Raw genomic sequence first — 13,391 nt, forward strand, 5'->3', positions numbered from 1 at the left:
TTGATATTCGAACTCAGAAACGAACAGATTTCAACCCCTCAAACGAATTCGGCCATAAATATGCGATTTGAGTATTCGGATACAGATATAGTATCAGATGATATCCAAACTCAGAAACGAACAGATTTCAACCCCTCTGAACAAATTCGGGAATACGTTAGAAAAATATCCGTACCTACGACATCTCCGCCCAAACACGCGGCCCCTCACATCCAGAAACCGACGCTCGGTCTTTTCCTGGCGATTCTTCCCCTCTCGCTCTCTCCTTCGGCAGTCGGCAAGACGGCGACTCCCACTGTCGGCGCCCCTCCTCTCCTCTCCCTGCTACGCTCGGAGGGGCAGGACGCCGCCGCCCTAGCAGGTACTGCTGGCCCCGCGCTGCCGCTGCCAGCCCGGGCTGGGCGGGCGAGCTGGCTGGCCACGTGCCGCCGCTGCCGTCCCTGGCCGAGTGGGCAAGCTGCTGCCGCTGCCGTGGCTTGGGTGGGCAGGCCCTGCTCGCCCCGGGCTGGGTTGGGCCTGGACCCGGTCCTGATCCATGTCGTCTCCGTCCGATCTGCGCCGTGCTGTGCTTCTTCACCCCTCAACGGTGAGATCCGGCACCGTTTTCTCTTGATGAATGTGTATGGAAGTTCTGTGAGATGTACTGTAAACTGTGGTTCTAGGGTTAGGGTTGGCCAACAATCCCTCTCCTGTTTGCTCTATTTTTCTTTTCTGTAATTTTGTATCAGGCGGTGCTTCAGTGATTAGTTTCAATCAGATTATGATTTATTTGCCAGTTCTCTTGGCTTATTTGATCTTGTCAGGATAAATTGATTTGTTTCAGTGCACCAGCTCAGCAGCGTACAATAGATTGATTATTGACCTAGGCATAAACGAAAACTACTTTGGATTCTTCTGCTGTTAGCACATACTTATTCTTGAATCAATGATTGTCACTTTAGTTGAGTCAAAGCTAGCTTACAGCAGCGATAGAGGTATATTACCATGTATTGGGTGGTATATAGATCATAGTGTTGTAAGATTCGCAACGTTTCAGTGACTGTTACCATGGATTTTGGCCTGCTACATGTGTATGTATTTGTTTTCAATTAGTAAGTATATGCTCACTTATATTTAGGGTGTGTTTAGTTCGCGAAATGAAAATTTTTGGATGTCACATCGGATGTTTTGGGGATGTCGGAAAGGGTTTTTGGATACTAATAAAAAAAACTAATTACATAGCTCGCCTGGAAACTGCAAGACGAATTTATTAAGCCTAATTAATCCATCATTAGCGCATGTTAGTTACTGTAGCACTTATCGGTAGCACTTATGGCTAATCATGTACTAATTAGTCTTAAAACATTCGTCTCGTGATTTCCAACCAAACTGTGCAATTAGTTTTTTTTCGTCTATATTTAATACTCCATGCATATGCCGCAAGATTCGATGTGATAGTTTGAGGTGAAAATTTTTGGGAACTAAACCAGGCCTTACACCTGGATCTATAGCAATCATTATGTTGGCAAATATTAGCTACTCAGTCTGTAACTCTATAGCATATCAGTGGCCTTGTTACCACTGATTTTGGGCTCCTAGCTTGGGGGGAAAGCTAATTTGCTCAACAGCATGTAAGGTGTTCCTTTTCAGGGATGACTATAAGATTAAATTTCTGTACCATTCTTGCTCTTTAGTTGTGAATTTGTGACCCTATCTGAGATTGGTGCACTTGCTGCTGTTGCTTTCCTTCATAGTAGATTAAGATTGCACTTACAAATTGCCCCTGTTTCAGAACATATTCTTCCCTTAGAGGACCTGTCAGTTCATCTACTTTGGTTTCCCTGTGATGCTAGCTGATGGTACGTCTGTTTTCCTATATATACTTTGGTTCCCCTGGCAGTTCACTTCATTTACTAACTGGTTAAATTTTTGCAATCCTTTTGAGTACCTGAGTGTGACTGGAAGTGCCACAAATTTGAGTTTGACATTTGGTGTTGAAGAAACCTTCCTCTATGTTAATTGAGATGTTGGTAGTCTGTTATAAATTGATTGACTTGCCTCTTCTTTTTTCTTGGTAATGTGTTTTCTCTGACAATTGGTGAGACAAGAAAGGGAAATTTTGGCTATAGCTGTATTTTGCCACAAGATGTAGCTTAATTGTTATTGTTCAGAGATGGTAATTTTATAGCTCTCTGTTCTCTGTTACAGATTAAGCTCAAGATAATCAGTGGACATGTCCTGATCATGCTTGTAATTCAGTGCTTCATTGTTTAACGAGTTGTGATGCAATATTTGCCAAGTTTATATTGATACACACCACTTTTGATCTATTTCTGCCATGTTAAAACTATTTTCCTCGACTGCTTGTTTGCTTCATGGTGTCCCAGATTGTTGGATAAATTCCTGTTCGGCATAGCAAGATGCGTATAAGTTCTATATAATCTGTGAATATCTTTTGGCATGAGATAAATCTGATATTTAATCATTGTTTTACAATCTTGCTGGTAGGGCGCCGCGAAGCAGCATTCTTTTCTAGTCAGTACTGAAAAGACATACCATGACACCATAGCTGGAGTAACAGAATATATAGTAGCAAACATATATTATTACATTAATAAGGGAATCATCGATTCTTAGGTTCCATGGTCATTTTTTGGTGCGCATTAACTATGTTCTCAGAGGACACTTTTTAGAAATATTGCCTAATAAGCACGCCTTCTCTTTTTCCTGCATGAGAGAGCATTTGTTCTGAAATTCTCAGCAATTGAAACATACTATCGATGTTGTGTTCAGAACTGTCTACCTACTTCTCCATGGTATGCACATCCTCTGTCCTTTCCCTGCTTAGTAGATTATTGTGTTTGCCTCAATACCTAAACTTTTCCTAGAAATGTTGCACAATTGATAACGAAACAGACCAACTCAGTTATGCGAGAATGACATGCTAAATGAATTTATGTAGTGATTGTGATTTAGAATCATTGCACACAAGTGCTTGTAATGATTTATAAATAAACAAAGAAATCTGCTACTGCTACTCTATTATGTAAAATGTAAATAACCAAACATATTCAGTATTTCAGTGTTGGCTATTCAGATTCAGATATTCAGTGTACACTGCTTCTTAAATTAAAACAACGAATTAACAAAAGAATCATGTAGTTTCTTCCTTGTGCTATACTTTCTGGAAATTTTTCTTTCCAGTTGCTCTGTCGATCTCGTTTTTTGTTGATTATTAAAAGGGCGTACCCAGTGCAGTGAGCTTCCGCTCTGTGCGGGGTCTGGGGAAGGGTGTTAGTGGCAAGCCTTACCCTCGCCTGTGCAATGCGAGGAGACCGCGACTCGAACCCAGGACCTTCCGGTCACAGGCGGTAAGACTCTACCGCTTGCACCAGGCCCGCCCTTCGTTTTTTGTTGATTATTAGTTGTACTTATTATTCAAAGTGCAGGCTACTGAGGGGCAGGAGGAGGCATAGTTTGCTAACGCTTTGGTATCCAACACACAGCTGCATCGTCTTCACATGGAGGTGAATTTAGTTCTGGTTTGGGGTGGACTAGCTTAATTAGCAAGGCTTAGCTTCAAGCTTAAATTGTGCAAGTGGTTTTGCCGTGTTCTCTGTAGCAATCCTATGCATGCTATGATGAGATGCATCTGAATCTACTTCATTATATCATGTGATTATCATCTAAGTCTAGTGCAAACAAGTTGCCATATGATTATCATCTAAGTCTAGTGCAAACAAGTTGCCATAAACATACTTCTGACTGTGCTTGGTGATTATCATCTACTGGATTAACAAGACACATTCTGTTTTTGACAAATGGTCTATACCCTGTAGCTCAATATTCTGTTCTATCAAATTTGGTATCATCTCTATAAATTATTGTTGCTGCAGGGTACATTCCATTAAGCCCAGCAGCCGATAGCAAAACACATTGCCATTGCTGTAAGAAAAAAATTGATCACATCGTCTTTTGATGGATCATTTTTTACTTTTGAGTGATTCTGCAAATTTATTTGCAAACCTGCTAGTCTTTCGTTTAAGATTCCAAATTGCTGACTTTGTCAACTCAATGCTGATGTTGCCAAAATAATAAAATTTCAGTTTGCCTGATGCATATACCTTTTTAGGAGCAAGATGGAGTTTGAGTGGAGGCACGAATGCACGATTGATGGGATGATCAACATCAAGACAACCTTTGCTGCAGTGCTACATAGCTCATTACATTTTGATGTGTTCAAACTAGCTAGTGTGTGTTGGATACCTTATGTGTGTTTAGTTGTGCGTGTGTTATCGACTAAGTTTGACATTGGATAGTTTCATTAATGATTTGTACGAACAAAATATATTTTGGTTTAATGGATGTCTAAATGCTTCATTCATCGTATATTGTTCGGCGTGTAATTTTTGTTTGAAGCCACCAAACAAAACTTTGCAATTTGGACTATTGGCATAATCATTTTGTGTTGCAATATATGCTATAGCAAGTTAACAACAAACAAATGGTGTGGCAAGAAATCTCATACCAATGAAACAATGGGCGTGGCAATAGAGTCTCCAAACTAGAGCAACACAATAGTAAGCGTGGCAATAGAGGGTCCAAGTATAGCAACCAAGTATTGATCGTGGCAATAGAGACTTTCACCTATAGCAACTAAACATTTGTCGTGGCAATAGAGGGTTTTATCTATAGCAACCACATATTTAGTGTGGCAATAGAGAGGCCACCTCTGGCAACCAAATATTTGTTGTGGCAATAGAGGATTTCAGCTATAGCAACCACAAAGATAATGTGGCAATAGAGGATTTTACCTATAGTAACCATAGAGATAGTGTGGTAATAGAGGGTACATCTACTGCAATGCAATTGATGCGTGGCAATAAGGTCTATTGCAACACCCATTGTCGTTGCTAGTACAACTATTGCCACTCTTTGGGTATGTGGCAACAGGTATCTCTAGCAACAACGGATGTGTTGCAATAGTTGCTATTGCAACACCCACTGTGATTGCTTATAATATGGCTTGCAACACTATATGGTGTTGCAATAATACTCTATTGTGTTGCAAAAGGGGAAAACCTATTGCAACACCAAATTGAACCATGGTGCAAACTTTAGACCACGGTTACTGTGGCAACGCCTCCCAATGAATTTTTTGTGTTGCAATTTTGTCTATTGCAACCATTTTTGGCATATTGCAATATTTTTAGGCCGTTGCATCAGGGGTAAAACCTTGTTGTGTGTACAAGGAGCCCCAAGCACACAAGTGGAGGTAGCCGACAACTCCGGTACTTCCCCACTCTTACTCACTCCCTATACTAGAACTAGCTAGAGAGCTAAGATATGAATGGAGCTCTTCTCTTCTTGTCACATTGTGTCTCTCTTGTGTTGTGTGTTGTTGTCTTGAATGAGAGGGAGTGAGGGGGTATTTATAGGTGGAGAGGGGGAATGGTGGCCTCTCAATGCGCCATGTCAGCGATCCATGTGCCTCTTCACCTTAGCCCTGGGATCAAACCATCATAAGATGAATGGTGGAGATGGAGTGGAGTTGTGCTTCCTTGCATGCCTTCCTATCTTAAGCAAACCACCATTCCTCCATACAATTCCTCTAGAATACACATGGCACCAACGTTGGAGAGGCAGTAAGAGGCAGCACATGAAGTTTGGGCCTAAACGGGCTAGGTAGGGGGGTGGCCGATCCCAGGGGTTGGCCGACCCTTGACCGAACCCTCTTGTCACCGCCTTCACGTGGTGGACTGCTGAGTGGATGTGGGCTGCTTCTTGGGTGGTCTTGTGCCCAGATAACTTGAGTTGATGGGCCTTTCTATTTATTCTTTGTGCATGTCTGCTTTACGCTTCATCGGAAAGCGCCTTCTTGGTGTATTTTCATGTATTTGTGTTTATGTCCTGCAGAATAATAATCTCCAAATACATGTGGAATTTGGTCAATGGTCAATGCATATGTGTTTAAGATTGCTTAGCCACCGGTGTTTGTTTTGTTGTATTTCTTGTCCACTTTAGGTACATTTCTTGTGCTATTTCGATATGTCCTTCTACAATTGGTCAAACACCAAAACTTGTGGAAATTGTTAGTTCTAAAGCCCTATGTCTAAGTTTGGTGTTTATTTGAGCATATTTTATATGAAAGTTGGTGATTAGAAATTGGAGTTAAGGACCGCCAACACCCATCTCATCCACACACATTCTCCCATCCCAATCACACACATCTCACTCTCTCTAGGCAGCAAGGACAACTCTCTCTCGTGCCTTGCCTCAACGACTCATGCCGGATCCACACAAATACCCAAGGGAAGAAAAGAAGGGACTCCTCTCTCTAGTCAAGTGAAGCAGTAACGTAGGAAAGGTCCATAGCCATGAAGAAACGACATATGTATCGATCGATCAACCAAAACTCTGCAGAGGTTTTACATCCACCAAATACGCCATCATTAGCAGTGCCCCACCTAGGCTGATTTGTGCTTACATTCTAAACTAGGAGGATACCATCCTGCCACTCAGCCCTGAGACACCCTAGATCAAACAATGGCACGTTGAGACTGTGAAACGTAAATACCGGGCCAATGGCAATACACACCTAGAAAGGATTGGGTCCCAATGCCCTCACCTCCCACACTATCAACTACAACCTAGCAGTGATAACATCGCCCAAGCTTAGGCCGCAGTCGTCTCCTTATCCCATGGAGCAAGTGGGTGTAGGTTCCTATGTACTAGTTCCCAGAACATATTAGTGCTTAGGGTGACTGACGAGATCCTAACATATGGGTATGTTAAGCCTCGGGATCTATGGTTCCCGACCAAAGAGACTCCCCGGCCGACCCCTCTAGGATTGTCTAGGGGCTCAGGGGCTATACCCATTAGGTACGCTCGCACGCACCCTCAGACTAAGGAACTTGCCTGAGTCTGAGCATGCCAGGGCCTCTGCTTAGAGCTCGGGGGCTCGCCCGAGCCTTAGGCTCTCGATTGACGGGAAACCTGAGCCTGGCCCTCGGCTCTTGCCTAGCCTACGACGCCAGCCAAGGTCCGGGCATAAGAAGACATGCCCCAAGCCATCGAGCTTGGGGACTCCTCGACGTAGCACCTTGTGCGCCTTGCCAGCCGCTCCCCCGATAGGGTCACGCACGGGGCGTGACACAAGAAGACAAGTTCCCCCTTGACCTCTAGGGGTAAGGATGGCCAACAGGCTGGCCCGGCCTAGCACGACATGGCCCCGTGCTAGCATGGCCTGGTAGCCAATGGGCCAGCATGACACGCCGTGCCTCATAGGGCCACGGGCCTGGCCTTCGGCCCAGGCATGGCCTAATGGGCTGATTTCCATGCCGGGCTAGCTCGAGAAGCACGACCATTTTCACAAGCCATGCCAGCTCGAGGCCCACTGAGCGGCAGCATGGGGAGGCGAGGAGGAGGTGGCCATCGGGGCTAGGAGTGGCGGAGCTCCGGATCTCGGGGGCAGGAGCTGCGCAGGTGGTGCCCTCCCTCAAGCGATGGAGAGGAGGGGATGAAGAGGGGGTGAGCGAGATGGAGACTAGAGAAAACAAGGAGGGGAGGGAGTCGCCGGATCTGCCCACCCGCCCGCTCCTAGCCGCACACCATCGAGGGAGACTGGGGGAGGGAGGGAGGCAGGGACGGGGAGGAGGCACCATGCTAGCGTCGAGGCAAGGGTGTGGAGCTAGATCCATGGTGGAGAAGACCCAACGTGGCCAGATCCACGGAGGCGATCTAGCGTCGCCGTGGAGGTGAGGGATGGTGAGGAGGACGACGAGCGTCGCAAATCTGGTGGAGGCGGGATCAAGGAAGGAGGCAGCATGAGGCTAAAGATGGTAGTGGTCGCCACCCACCAACGAGCTTGTCTTGGCACCGGATCTACATCGGAGCAGAGCTCGGGGCCAGCGCGCTCGCTCCCACAGTGGCATTGCTCAAGGAGAGGGAGGGGTAGGGGCGTCGGTGTCCACACTCGGCCATCGGCGCTGCGAGGAGAGGAGAGGTCGCATGAGGAGCCAAGGACACCGAGGAGAGGGAGGAGGCATCCTAGACTCCTAGTCCCTGTCCGCTCTCACCTCGCCTGACGTGAGGGAAGGGGAGGGGGTGTCCGCGGCGCCAGCTCTAGGGTTCGGGGTGAGGCGTGAGGGAGAGCCGCCGTGGGCGTGCCTGCTTATATATGAGAGGGGAGGTAGGCCAGGGACAGCGGGGAGTGCGTGGGCCACGCTGGGCCTTGGGTAGGGGAGGAGGAGTGAGGAGGAGGGGGGAGGCTGGGCCACTACTGGGCCGACCGACATGGGCTGGGCCATGTCATGCCAGCCCATGGGCCTAAGCAGCGGCCCAGGCATGGCCTGCTCCCTCAGGCTAGGCCAGCCTAGGCCCGCACATCACCGGGCCGGGCCGTGCTCGTGTCGATCTAAAAAAGCGGGATTCGTGCCGTGCCATCGTGCCTCGGGCTACATGGACATTTATATCCAGGGGCTCAGGGGCTCCCTGGCCCACACATCAGCCCCTAGAGCCGACCTCCTTCGCCACCAAGAAGACTCTAGAAGGTCCACCTGGGGGAGGCCGGTCCAAGCCGACATAGCCTGACACGCAGAGTGTCAGAACAGAGTAGCCGAACAACGTCTAGGGCTTATTTAGCTCCACGACATCGCCACGGTCCACAGAGCACCGCTGCAAGACCCTCCTGGACTCCGACGCATGTAGACCATAGGCTCAACCCCCCAAACCACCATGTACCTGACCTATCTCTATATATAAGGGGTAAGGTCAGATCCTAGAGGGGGAAGGACAATCCTAGACAGATCATTCCATTTCTCATTCATCTGCTCCTGCTCGGCACCAAGAGCAGAACAACCCAGAGAGAGAGGGGCACCAAGATCTCCTCCACTACACCCGTCGTCTTCCCCCTCTCCGACAAGGGGAAGACTCCACCGGCGATGAGGCAACCTTAGGATTAGTACCAAGCTAACCCCCTACCAGATCTCTTCATTCCTCCTGTACACTCTATTGTAACCCCCCAATTTTAGGTGCTCTTAAGTATAAGGATCATCAACTGCTGGACGTAGGGCATTGATCGGCCCAAACTAGGATAAACCATTGCGTCCTCTCTATGATTTTTGTGTTCTTGAGTCCACCCGAGCCACCAGAGATATGTACTTTGACACCAACTCGAACAACAATGCTTGTCGCTGTTTTGACACTGCGACAGCTAACGCGCCAGGTAGGGGGCAGTGTCAAGTGTGATTCAGGCTCTACGGTGGCCGGAGCCACCCGCCTCATCACTAGAGCAAGCGACACTGCCCCAGACGATGGTGTTCACTTCACTTGCAAGTTCTTCATCACGGCCGGTGCCTTCGCTCCAGGCCAAGTCCTCTACTTTTGGAGCTTGGTGTAACACCCTAAAAATTTGACCTAATTTGAAAATCACTAAAAATTTAAACTTTTTAAAACTTGGCATAGGAACTAGAATATATAACCAACATAGATAACATTTACCAAATAAATTAACATAGGAAATAAAACTCGACGAGTGAAACTTTGTGTGTGAATGTTTGCTTGACTTGTTGAACTTATGGTCGTACACCTTGCATACTAGTGCATTCAAATTTGAATTCAAATCATATAAACATACGCATATATATAATCTGGGAAATAGAAAAGAGAAAGGAAAATAAGAAAAGCCACTTGGGCTCAATCTCCCCTCTCCCTCTTTCAGACCGCAGCAGCAGCCCACCTCCCTCCCCTCTCCTTCCCTTCTCCCACACGAGCCGGCTCTGTCCCGATGCGCCCCCATGCCCCTCCCTTTCCCCTCTCCTTCTTGCTGACGCCTAGGCCCTGTGTGTCAGCTTCGTCGTCCACCTCTGAAGCCGGTAGCCGTACACGGCGCAGCGCTGCGCGTCAACACCCGTTAGCGCCACCCTGGTGCCCGTGGATGTAAACGGTGACATGATTCGACATGAGACCCCACGACACCCCTTTTTCTCCTGTCCCCTCTCCTCCATCACTATGAACTCATCAACGCTGATGTGATGGTCACCACCACGCCGAGCCACCAGAGTAGCCACCAAGGCACTTCAACATGCATGTGGGCAAGCTCCAACTATGGTGAAGTGACCTAACAAGGTCAACCATGAGCACACATGGTGGATAAGAGTGGCTAGGGAAATATCTTGTCATAGGGACACCGACCTAGCCGGCCTATAAATAGGCCCAGTGGGCAACGCTCTCGCCTCGACCTCTCTACCATCCACTCCATCGAGGGTGGGAACACACCATCTCCCCCTTCATTCCACCTCTCTACCTTCCCTCTTCTTCTTCTCCACTGTGTCCTTGACCGATTGGAGTGATCGGTGAGTCCCAGAGCCCCTCCCTATCTCTTTTGGTAGCCGGCGAGCCCTACTCTGCCAAGTCGCCATGACCATCGGCCATCACCAGCAAGGTTGCCCAGGGCACCACACCACCTCCACCACACTCATCGCTCACCTGCACTCACGTACACGCTAGCTGTTGCGATGGTAGACGCTCGTAAGGCTAGGTCCACAACACAGCGCTGCCGCAGTCCCTCCGCCGAGCCACCACCATCGCTATGAGCACCCGTTGTCGATGGCAACCCCACCATCGGCTGCGGTGTGACCCTGCAAGCACCATACACCCATCATCTTTCATCACCAAGGGTCGACGCCACCGATGTGACCAACTCTAGTGAGCCGAGCCTTCCTCCTTCCCTGTTCTAACATCACAGTAGTTACCCCTGCCCGCCACCATTTCCCCTCTCCCCTTCACTGTCTCTGACGTGTGGCCCAGGCACGTGACGGCATTACCATCGCCTCCCGTCCGTCCCTCCCCCTCTCTTTCTCTTTCACTGACCTATGGGCCCAAGGCCAAAACACCGCTGCCACCATCTCCGCTGACGTAGGCAGGGTGGCCCACCTATCATTCGCACACACACACACACACTACACACACAACACGGGGTATGCTTTAGAAAATGCTGGGTACACCCGCCTAGTGTACAAAGAGAGCTAAAATTGCATCTTCCTAGCTTAGAAAAATTCCTAGAAAATTTGTAAATAAACTAGATGCACTAGGGGATTCAATCATGTAGTATGCACATATTTTCATGCACCAGAAAATGCATATAAAATTCCACCTAGTTAAATAGCTATAGGATAAACTTATAAAATATATAACTTTTAAACCCTAACTCCTTTTTACATGAAACCACCTCTAAAATTCATCTAAAATCCAACCCCCATTATTTGCACCTAGTACCACCATATTGTTCTATGGTTGCTTTTGCCTTTTCTTTTGTGGTTAGTGGTAGTATTATTTCGATTGATACGCCTGATAGACGACGGTAATCGTCAGGAGGACAAGGACCCGAATTTTGTAGACGTGTCGGAAGGTGACAACGACAAAGCAAGTCCTAGCTCCCCTCCCTACCATCTTGCTTTAAACCACTAAAATGCTAAAACATGACTATAAGATTATTACCCTAGAATATGAGCTTGGTCATTATGATTATTGTTAAATTAACATAAAGGATTATCTTGCTATTTCATGAGCTCCACACTATGACTAGATTTAGGGATAATAATGGAACTTAAAATTGTTAAACCTGAAACTAAACCCCGACATGGGGCGAGTGGTGGTATACTATGGAGGTAGTATACCATGGCAGGGATGCCTGGAGAGTATTCCTATAGGAGATACTCGCCTCAGTCACATAAGGACTAGATCGTAGTCCCTCTCACGTAGTGAGATATTACATACAACCACATGTCTATATGGGTAGGCTTGATCTCACACCCCATTAGATAGAAGTATAATTTCTACTAGGAGGCCGGTGTAGGCAGTGGAATATTAGGAGCCGACATGGGGGATAGGTTTTCTTCTATGGTCCGGTTAGCGTGGATGCTATGTGATCTTCCACGTTAAGCTTTTGGTTTTTGGCCGCATTTGAGCCCTTGATTTTCTTGGCCGTGTTCGAGCCATGTTTTATTTTGTGATGATTTGGTATCATCACATTGGGGGGATTTGGTATCTTCCCGGTTTTCGTGTTTCCAACCCCTCAGAAGTCGTAGTAGAGTTATATGGACATCTAAGGTCGCGTACATTCGGGTATGAGGTCTCGTTAGGTCTATTTTGTCCACTGATCATGGATGAAGTTGCACCTATCATGTTGGGAAATTTGTACACCTCTGCAGAGTTACTTAAACCTTTTCGAATAGCCATGTCCTTGGAATGGGCAAATGCTAGGATGGATACTATGATTAGTTTTACTTTTATGTGGAATGAAACTGGTAATGGAATTGACGCTAATCTGGGTACTAGTGGGAATGGTAATACTCCACTAGGGCCCAACCCCTAATTATAATCACCACTACACTTCTATTTCCACCCTATGGTCGGGGCTTGCTGAGTACGTATGTACTCACCTGTTGTTGACACACAGACCTCGGCACTGAAGAAGACTATGACTTCGACGAGGAAGCATACCGCGAGGATTAGGAGTCCCATAAGGAGATACGTTTGTAGGAGTATGACATCGAGGCTAGGGTTTTGGCCGTGCCCAAGTTGCCTGTGGAATAGGACACCGCTTCACTGTATAATAATTCCGTTGTAGAGACCACCAATAATGTCATTTCACGGCCATAGTCTTTGGCTAGATATGTAGCCTATGACCATGCCCATTCGGGCTACTATTGTAAGACCTTAATTCTAGATATCAATAAAAGCTCAGAACCTTTTATTATATATCTGTGTACCATTGCTGTGATTTAGTGCGTATTTGTGCGTGATCCTGGCGCAAATACAGATGCACTTAGGACTCTCAAATTGAGGGGCCGACAGAGTGGTATCAAAGTCGAGCTTGACCGTAGGATGAATCCCTAGGATTAGAACGCGTTAGATTGTTTTATAGCAATACTAATAACCAAAAACCTAATAATAGTAAAGTTGACAAACTTTCCCCAGTGTCATTTCTCATTTGCAAAAATGTTTGTAACCCTTATGGTGAATTTTTGCAGCAATGGATGACATATGGGAGCGTTCGGACTATTTGATCGTTGGAGGATTCCCACCACTCCTTCAGGAGACACTCCAGCGCTTAGGGTTACACTGAGCCTCCCATGTACTACTGTTTACACCAAAATTTGGAAGAAGAGTCACAGGGACTCAAAAGCTCCCAAGATAATGTCAGCAGGGAATCAATTGCGTGCAGATTGGAATTAGCTAATTCGAATGCAACACAAGAATCAACTTTCTTCAAGCAGCGCCGGCAGATAATGACAAATGCTACGATCGGCGCCAGGATGAGACATGATGGACTCTACAAAAAGGGAAAGATTAGAGTCCAAGTTATCTTAAATTAAGAATGTTTTCTCTTAGGGCCAAAGATTGTGATG

General features: G+C 46.8%; 1 long non-coding RNA gene across 1 annotated transcript; it reads left to right on the plus strand.

The window, feature by feature from the left end:
* Positions 1 to 195: 195 nt before the first annotated feature.
* Positions 196 to 4,363, plus strand: LOC136486696 (uncharacterized). Its single transcript, XR_010766921.1, has 4 exons — positions 196 to 586; positions 1,772 to 3,350; positions 3,429 to 3,506; positions 4,112 to 4,363. It is a non-coding gene; the product is annotated as an uncharacterized lncRNA (long non-coding RNA).
* Positions 4,364 to 13,391: the final 9,028 nt, after the last annotated feature.

The sequence above is a fragment of the Miscanthus floridulus genome, chromosome 10, assembly GCF_019320115.1.
Source record: "Miscanthus floridulus cultivar M001 chromosome 10, ASM1932011v1, whole genome shotgun sequence".
NCBI lineage: Eukaryota > Viridiplantae > Streptophyta > Magnoliopsida > Poales > Poaceae > Miscanthus > Miscanthus floridulus.